Genomic DNA, 10,753 nt, shown 5'->3' on the forward strand with positions numbered 1-10,753 from the left:
GCATGAGGTTTTGGAAAAAAGGAAACAAAAGATATTCGAAATTCCAAAAATCTGCATGACACATAAACACTTTGCATTACAAGTGTCACAAACGTGGCACAATGTCCTAACACGGATAATAACCAAAATCTTTTGCTTAATACAATGGACTTGGATATAAAACACACAAACACCAATCAGGAAAGCCAAGAGGAAATCAATTACTCTACTAATAATAACTACAAATCTAATAATGCCTACAATAAAAATCACCATGCAAAGTTCACCCCTAATAACCAATCCTCACTCCAACACTTGGTAAACGAAAGCAGCCATGTGGCGGAGGACATATCCATGCAAGATTTGGATATAAACCTCACACAACCTTCTTCCCAGCCTACACAAATAGATACAATCATTAGCAACTCCCCCAATCACCTACACATCACTCCTCATATAAAACAACAGGCACACCAAAATGCCAAGACCTCCACTTACACTAAGTAGAAGGTTCCGATTGATACAATTAATCCACCTTTCTCGAAATCAAACAATGAACAATCTCCCTAATCTCCCTCCTCTCTTTCCCTCAAATCCAGTGATCTACGCTCAACCACCAAGCCCACCAAACCATGTACCACAATTGTGGGTGGTTTTGGGCCTTCAAGGTCATGCAGTGTCTTTCAACATGGAGATCAACGGGCAGGAGTCCATACTGATAATCCAAAACACACACTTCCTGGCTCAATTAATCTCAGAGGGGATGAGCTTGGCCATGAATAACTAAATCAACCAAATGTGGATGAACAACATTCTCCGACCACTAGCTCCATCAATGAACCAAAATCTAGTAAATAACATGCAACAGATGTGAAACATCCCAAGCAACTCCAACCAACAGATCCCACAAAATCCACCTCTAAATCTTCCATTCTTTGCTCCGGAAGATCTAATGCTCTTGAATCCAATATTCACACAGTGATTCTGCCCAGCCTATACACAACCAACAACACGACCCACAACCAGATCCAATGGAAGAGCAAGCTCCAGTTCCAAACATGCAAAACCAGGAAGGGCTCCAGGAGGAAGAAGAGAAGGAGGACAACTTGCCACACTTGGGGGAGCCGACAGTGGCATTTTCAAGCCTAAGCGAGGTAAAAATACTCATATTCAGGGAGATGCTAGACAGGAAGTCTATCTTGAGTTTCCTAGTGACACTTTACAAGTGCTCACTGGACATACGACCTCCACAGAACCCAACTGTGGGGAAGAATGTAGTGATACTGGTCCCCTCCCTCAGGAGGATTCACAACAACAGCCCCCTCAATAATAATTCCATGAATCAACCAAATAACTTTATAATTTGGAATGTTAGAGGAGCTAATAATGCCAACTTTAGGAGGCACTTTAGGGAACTTATGGACACTCGCAGGCCTTGTTTAGTTGCTCTGTTGGAAACAAAAATGGAGAGTGATATCTCTATCCTAGAGGGTTTTACCTTTACTTAGATGATAGAGGTTCTATCTATTGGGCAAGCTGGAGGGTTGGTAATTCTGTGGAATCATGAGGTGGTGACTGTCAACAACTTCACTAGGAATGGGCAAGCAATTCATGCAATGATCGAGGTAAAACCTAAAAAGTTATCCTGGTTATTTACTGCCTTTTACGCTAGTAATGATATAAATAATCGTAATATGTAATGGGATAACCTAAAAAATATTTATGATCACTACAGAGGCCCTTGGTTAGTTGGAGGTGATTTCAATGAAGTAGTGACCTCTGAAGAGAAATATGGGGGTGGATGTATTAACCAGAAAAGAGCAAAATCCTTAATCGACTGCCTTAACTACTGTAATCTAGTAGACCTAGGGTTTAAGGGGTGTAAATACACATGGTCGAACCATCGTAGAAAAAAAAAGGGTTTAATCATGGAAAGATTAGACAGGGTCTATTCTAATGATGATTGGTTACAAACCTTTGTTAATGTAACCATAACACACCTCCCTAAAATTTATTCTGATCATAACCCTGTCCTAATTAACCTTAACAATAGAACTAATACCAGTAATGACAGACCTTTTAGAATAGAAACCTATTGTTGTTCCCATCCGGATTTCCCTAGGTTTGTATCACATAGCTGGGAAAATAAAGACCTAGTAGAAGGAACTGAGTCCTTTCAAAAAAATGTTTTAGATTCGAAAAAAATACCTGTGGTAATATTTTTGCTAAAAAAAGGAAAATTCTGAGTAGAATTGATGGGATTCAAAAATCTCCTAACTACCCAACAAGCTACTTCCTTAAAGATTTGAAAACTAATCTGATTGAAGACTATAACACAATTCTTAAAATAGAAGAAGACTACTGGAAGCTTCGCTTTAGAGTTAATTGGTTAAACGAAGGTGATGCAAATACCAAATTTTTTCACATAAAAGCCACTAATAGAAGGAGAAGAAATAATATTATCTTTTTTAAAGACAACTCACGGAATTGGACTGAGGACCAAGCCTCCCTAATTAGCCATGTTACATACTACTTCTCTAATATTTTTACAACCTCCCGCAATAGGTCTGACTGGCGATCTATTAAAAGAGATATTGCTAACTTCTCACATATTGACCTCACTAACCTAGATAAGCCATTAAGAAATCAGGAGATAAGAAAAGCTGTGTTTTCGTTTAAACCTTACAAGGCCCCAGGCCCCGATGGGTTACACCCATTCTTTTTCCAAAAGTTTTGGCACATTCTAGGAAGTAAGGTCATCAATCTGTGTCAACAAATTTTTTCCACCTCAGTTATGCCCCATGATATTAACAAAATCTATCTTTGCCTAATCCCTAAAATTAATAATGCTAATAGCTTGAAGAATTTTAGGCCAATAAGTCTTTGTAACACGATTTATAAGGTGGTTACTAAAGTCATTGCCAATAGAATCAAGCCCTTTTTCAATCAACTCATCAATATATAACAAGCTAGCTTCCTAAAAGATAGAAGAGCTAGTGATAATGCTATTATTATTCAAGAAGTTTTAAAGAAGTTTAATTTAGCCAAAGGAAAGGAAAACTTTTTACTAAGCTTGATTTGGAAAAAACATTCGATAAATTAGAATGGTCTTATATCTATCGGACGCTTAAATTTTTTAAATTCCCTCAAAAAATTTCAGCCCTCATCCTTAGATGTATTACCACAAGTACTATTTCTATCTTGGTTAATGGTAACAAAACTAAAGAATTCACTCCCACAAGAGGTATTAGACAAGGGGATCCCATGTCACCTTACATATTCATACAATGCATGGATATGCTTTCAAAGAATATTAACAACCAAGTAGATACTAGTAATTGGGTGCCTATAAAGCTCAATCCTAGGTACCCCCCCCCCCCCTATCTCATTTGTTTTTTGCTGACGACCTAACCCTTATAGGTGAAGCCAACACAAAAATAATTACTACTATTTGCAAAAGTATGGAGAGTTTTTGTTACATATCTGGTTTGAATATCAACAAAGAAAAATCAAAATTGATCATGTCAAAGAGTTGTAATCAACACAAGAGAGATCTGGCTACTAAGACTTTTGGGATAACCATTAGCAAGACCTTCGGTACATATCTAGGTTTCCCAATGCTAAACAACTACCCTAGGCACAAGGACTATCAGCCCTTACTTGATAAAATCCGAGCTAAATTAAACAATTGGAATGCTAGATGGTTAAGTATGGCGGGCAGGTGCACATTAATAGCATCAACCCTAAATACAATTCTAAATCACCTAATGCAAATAAGTTACCACCTACCAAAACCCTAAAAAAATAGACAAAATCTAAAGAGATTTCCTATGGGGGACTACTAGGGAAAAGAAAAAAATCCACCTAATTGGATGGAATATGGTTACCAATCAAAGATCAATGGTGGATTAGGTATTAAGAAAGCAAAATCCAAAAACATGGCCCTCCTAACCAGCTTGGCATGGAGGATCCTTACTAATCCATCCTCCATTTGGGCTCAAATTCTTATTAGCATTTACGGGAAGAGTAAGAGAACAAATGGTTGTTCAAACACCTGGAAAAGTCTCCTCACAGGATGGACTGTTTGTAATAAGGGTATTAGATAGCAAGTAGGCAGACAATCACATATGAACGTCTGGGACACAAACTGAATTCCTAATATTATAAGTCTTCGTAATAATATTTTAGGACCATTAACTCTTAATGAAGAGAGCTTAACTATTAAAGATATTTGGGATAAGGGTTGGAATTTAAGGAAAATCTCCATTGATATCCCTAAAATTATTATAAACAGTATTAATGCTTTAAATCCCAAATGCCACATCAGTCCCCCTAACAATCTCATTTTTGGAGTCTTAACCCTAGTGGTATATTCTCAACAGCCTCTTGCTACAAGCTAATTGATGAGCAAACACCTCATAGTCTCAATTTTAAGTGGATCTGGGACCTGAAGTGTCCTAACAAGATCAAAATATTTTTATGAAAATTCTATCACAGAAGACTTCCTACGAGAGGCTACCTAGCCAAAATTGGTGTTAATATAAACCCTAACCGCCCAATATGCAAAGACACCACTGAGTCTATATGCCATATCTTCTAAGAATGTACAGTTTCTCAATCCTTTTGGTAATAAATGGGAGTGACCATTAACAGCCAGGTGCATACTAATAATTGAATTGAATTGAATTATTACGAAATGCACGCCCTGCTATAATATATAAATACATAACTTGGGAAGATATATGGCTGCTAGGGACTGAATAAAGTAAGACATCTACTGTAATCTAGTAGTACAGTAGATGTCTTCGAAAAAGAGTGCAACGTATGCTTTAAAACCTAAGGCCTTCGTGTAAAAAAGGTGTCTTCGAGATCACGCGCCTTTGAGAGCTTCCATCATGCCGAGCTTGCAAGATCCTTTACTAAAACAACAACATTCAGGTACTCAAAATCACATTCCTCCCAAACCCCCTGATAAATTCAATCCTCAATCATCTAATATACTATCCTACAAGGATACTCTGATTCAAGATGAGTTCTTCAACAACAACACTACTCAACCAGTGGAGGAAATCTCAACACTCCCAATGGACATCCAGTCATCTGAACTGGAGACACAAATTCAGGGGTATTGTCAAACAAGTTGAAGCAAATAATACTATCTGAGGAGGACAGAAAATGCATGTATAACCTTTGGAAATTCTCTGTCATCATAAAACTCATGGGCAAAAGACTGGTGCATCACTACTTAAAAAAGAAACTCCAAGACCTATGGAAGATAAATGAGAATTTTCCTCTTATTGATCTTGGAGAAGATTACTACACAGTCAAGTTGGCGAGGGAGGAAAATATGACTAAAATACTACATAATGAACCTTGGTTCATCAATGGCTTCTTTCTTTCAATTCAAAAATGGGTGCCCAATTTTGTAGCTAAAGAAGCTCATCAAAGCTATACAGCAGTATGGGTACGCTTACCACGACTACCCATGAAATTTTACGATGGCATTATTCTTTCAAGAATTGGCAACTGCATTGGCAAACTACTCAAAGTAGATGCATGCACATCAGCCACATTAAGAGGAAGATATGACAGGCTGTGTGTGGAGTTACCTTTGGAGCAACCAGTGCAAAACTATCTACTAGTTGGTCAACATAAACAACCTATCCTATATGAAGGTGATGATATACTATGCAACGCATGCGGTAGGTTGGGACACACAAGTCAGGGATGCTCACAAGCTATTCCACCAATCAAACAAAAGGCAGACCAACCAACTCTCGAGTCACCACAGTCCAGGAATAACAATGCAGAGGAATGGATGACAGTCTCCTTTCCTAATAAGGGCAAATTGAAGGCAGCCAATCAACTGAAAGATAAGGCTAGTGCAACATAGCCCCAGGTATAAATGTTCGAATATATGATGCTGTATCAGGTAAGTATCTCAACACACAACCTTTATTATATTAACAAGCAACTTCTCACCAACAACCCTAATCCAACAGTAAGGAAATTACAAATTGATCACAGTGATGAACCAACCATCATAGACACAATTCAAAATGCTAAACCACTGACGAAGGAAAAAGTAGTTTTACTAATCCACCTAAGCAGCATGAGGTTTTGGAAAAAAGGAAACAAAAGATATTCGAAATTCCAAAAATCTGCATGACACATAAACACTTTGCATTACAAGTGTCACAAACGTGGCACAATGTCCTAACACGGATAATAACCAAAATCTTTTGCTTAATACAATGGACTTGGATATAAAACACACAAACACCAATCAGGAAAGCCAAGAGGAAATCAATTACTCTACTAATAATAACTACAAATCTAATAATGCCTACAATAAAAATCACCATGCAAAGTTCACCCCTAATAACCAATCCTCACTCCAACACTTGGTAAACGAAAGCAGCCATGTGGCGGAGGACATATCCATGCAAGATTTGGATATAAACCTCACACAACCTTCTTCCCAGCCTACACAAATAGATACAATCATTAGCAACTCCCCCAATCACCTACACATCACTCCTCATATAAAACAACAGGCACACCAAAATGCCAAGACCTCCACTTACACTAAGTAGAAGGTTCCGATTGATACAATTAATCCACCTTTCTCGAAATCAAACAATGAACAATCTCCCTAATCTCCCTCCTCTCTTTCCCTCAAATCCAGTGATCTACGCTCAACCACCAAGCCCACCAAACCATGTACCACAATTGTGGGTGGTTTTGGGCCTTCAAGGTCATGCAGTGTCTTTCAACATGGAGATCAACGGGCAGGAGTCCATACTGATAATCCAAAACACACACTTCCTGGCTCAATTAATCTCAGAGGGGATGAGCTTGGCCATGAATAACTAAATCAACCAAATGTGGATGAACAACATTCTCCGACCACTAGCTCCATCAATGAACCAAAATCTAGTAAATAACATGCAACAGATGTGAAACATCCCAAGCAACTCCAACCAACAGATCCCACAAAATCCACCTCTAAATCTTCCATTCTTTGCTCCGGAAGATCTAATGCTCTTGAATCCAATATTCACACAGTGATTCTGCCCAGCCTATACACAACCAACAACACGACCCACAACCAGATCCAATGGAAGAGCAAGCTCCAGTTCCAAACATGCAAAACCAGGAAGGGCTCCAGGAGGAAGAAGAGAAGGAGGACAACTTGCCACACTTGGGGGAGCCGACAGTGGCATTTTCAAGCCTAAGCGAGGTAAAAATACTCATATTCAGGGAGATGCTAGACAGGAAGTCTATCTTGAGTTTCCTAGTGACACTTTACAAGTGCTCACTGGACATACGACCTCCACAGAACCCAACTGTGGGGAAGAATGTAGTGATACTGGTCCCCTCCCTCAGGAGGATTCACAACAACAGCCCCCTCAATAATAATTCCATGAATCAACCAAATAACTTTATAATTTGGAATGTTAGAGGAGCTAATAATGCCAACTTTAGGAGGCACTTTAGGGAACTTATGGACACTCGCAGGCCTTGTTTAGTTGCTCTGTTGGAAACAAAAATGGAGAGTGATATCTCTATCCTAGAGGGTTTTACCTTTACTTAGATGATAGAGGTTCTATCTATTGGGCAAGCTGGAGGGTTGGTAATTCTGTGGAATCATGAGGTGGTGACTGTCAACAACTTCACTAGGAATGGGCAAGCAATTCATGCAATGATCGAGGTAAAACCTAAAAAGTTATCCTGGTTATTTACTGCCTTTTACGCTAGTAATGATATAAATAATCGTAATATGTAATGGGATAACCTAAAAAATATTTATGATCACTACAGAGGCCCTTGGTTAGTTGGAGGTGATTTCAATGAAGTAGTGACCTCTGAAGAGAAATATGGGGGTGGATGTATTAACCAGAAAAGAGCAAAATCCTTAATCGACTGCCTTAACTACTGTAATCTAGTAGACCTAGGGTTTAAGGGGTGTAAATACACATGGTCGAACCATCGTAGAAAAAAAAAGGGTTTAATCATGGAAAGATTAGACAGGGTCTATTCTAATGATGATTGGTTACAAACCTTTGTTAATGTAACCATAACACACCTCCCTAAAATTTATTCTGATCATAACCCTGTCCTAATTAACCTTAACAATAGAACTAATACCAGTAATGACAGACCTTTTAGAATAGAAACCTATTGTTGTTCCCATCCGGATTTCCCTAGGTTTGTATCACATAGCTGGGAAAATAAAGACCTAGTAGAAGGAACTGAGTCCTTTCAAAAAAATGTTTTAGATTCGAAAAAAATACCTGTGGTAATATTTTTGCTAAAAAAAGGAAAATTCTGAGTAGAATTGATGGGATTCAAAAATCTCCTAACTACCCAACAAGCTACTTCCTTAAAGATTTGAAAACTAATCTGATTGAAGACTATAACACAATTCTTAAAATAGAAGAAGACTACTGGAAGCTTCGCTTTAGAGTTAATTGGTTAAACGAAGGTGATGCAAATACCAAATTTTTTCACATAAAAGCCACTAATAGAAGGAGAAGAAATAATATTATCTTTTTTAAAGACAACTCACGGAATTGGACTGAGGACCAAGCCTCCCTAATTAGCCATGTTACATACTACTTCTCTAATATTTTTACAACCTCCCGCAATAGGTCTGACTGGCGATCTATTAAAAGAGATATTGCTAACTTCTCACATATTGACCTCACTAACCTAGATAAGCCATTAAGAAATCAGGAGATAAGAAAAGCTGTGTTTTCGTTTAAACCTTACAAGGCCCCAGGCCCCGATGGGTTACACCCATTCTTTTTCCAAAAGTTTTGGCACATTCTAGGAAGTAAGGTCATCAATCTGTGTCAACAAATTTTTTCCACCTCAGTTATGCCCCATGATATTAACAAAATCTATCTTTGCCTAATCCCTAAAATTAATAATGCTAATAGCTTGAAGAATTTTAGGCCAATAAGTCTTTGTAACACGATTTATAAGGTGGTTACTAAAGTCATTGCCAATAGAATCAAGCCCTTTTTCAATCAACTCATCAATATATAACAAGCTAGCTTCCTAAAAGATAGAAGAGCTAGTGATAATGCTATTATTATTCAAGAAGTTTTAAAGAAGTTTAATTTAGCCAAAGGAAAGGAAAACTTTTTACTAAGCTTGATTTGGAAAAAACATTCGATAAATTAGAATGGTCTTATATCTATCGGACGCTTAAATTTTTTAAATTCCCTCAAAAAATTTCAGCCCTCATCCTTAGATGTATTACCACAAGTACTATTTCTATCTTGGTTAATGGTAACAAAACTAAAGAATTCACTCCCACAAGAGGTATTAGACAAGGGGATCCCATGTCACCTTACATATTCATACAATGCATGGATATGCTTTCAAAGAATATTAACAACCAAGTAGATACTAGTAATTGGGTGCCTATAAAGCTCAATCCTAGGTACCCCCCCCCCCCCTATCTCATTTGTTTTTTGCTGACGACCTAACCCTTATAGGTGAAGCCAACACAAAAATAATTACTACTATTTGCAAAAGTATGGAGAGTTTTTGTTACATATCTGGTTTGAATATCAACAAAGAAAAATCAAAATTGATCATGTCAAAGAGTTGTAATCAACACAAGAGAGATCTGGCTACTAAGACTTTTGGGATAACCATTAGCAAGACCTTCGGTACATATCTAGGTTTCCCAATGCTAAACAACTACCCTAGGCACAAGGACTATCAGCCCTTACTTGATAAAATCCGAGCTAAATTAAACAATTGGAATGCTAGATGGTTAAGTATGGCGGGCAGGTGCACATTAATAGCATCAACCCTAAATACAATTCTAAATCACCTAATGCAAATAAGTTACCACCTACCAAAACCCTAAAAAAATAGACAAAATCTAAAGAGATTTCCTATGGGGGACTACTAGGGAAAAGAAAAAAATCCACCTAATTGGATGGAATATGGTTACCATCAAAGATCAATGGTGGATTAGGTATTAAGAAAGCAAAATCCAAAAACATGGCCCTCTTAACCAGCTTGGCATGGAGGATCCTTACTAATCCATCCTCCATTTGGGCTCAAATTCTTATTAGCATTTACGGGAAGAGTAAGAGAACAAATGGTTGTTCAAACACCTGGAAAAGTCTCCTCACAGGATGGACTGTTTGTAATAAGGGTATTAGATAGCAAGTAGGCAGACAATCACATATGAACGTCTGGGACACAAACTGAATTCCTAATATTATAAGTCTTCGTAATAATATTTTAGGACCATTAACTCTTAATGAAGAGAGCTTAACTATTAAAGATATTTGGGATAATAAGGGTTGGAATTTAAGGAAAATCTCCATTGATATCCCTAAAATTATTATAAACAGTATTAATGCTTTAAATCCCAAATGCCACATCAATCCCCCTAACAATCTCATTTTTGGAGTCTTAACCCTAGTGGTATATTTTCAACAGCCTCTTGCTACAAGCTAATTGATGAGCAAACACCTCATAGTCTCAATTTTAAGTGGATCTGGGACCTGAAGTGTCCTAACAAGATCAAAATATTTTTATAAAAATTCTATCACAGAAGACTTCCTACGATAGGCTACCTAGCCAAAATTGGTGTTAATATAAACCCTAACCGCCCAATATGCAAAGACACCACTGAGTCTATATGCCATATCTTCTAAGAATGTACAGTTTCTCAATCCTTTTGGTAATCAATGGGAGTGACCATTAACAGCCAGGTGCATACTAATAATTGAATTGAATT

This window comes from Nicotiana attenuata, unplaced genomic scaffold, assembly GCF_001879085.1.
Source record: "Nicotiana attenuata strain UT unplaced genomic scaffold, NIATTr2, whole genome shotgun sequence".
In the NCBI taxonomy this organism is placed as follows: domain Eukaryota; kingdom Viridiplantae; phylum Streptophyta; class Magnoliopsida; order Solanales; family Solanaceae; genus Nicotiana; species Nicotiana attenuata.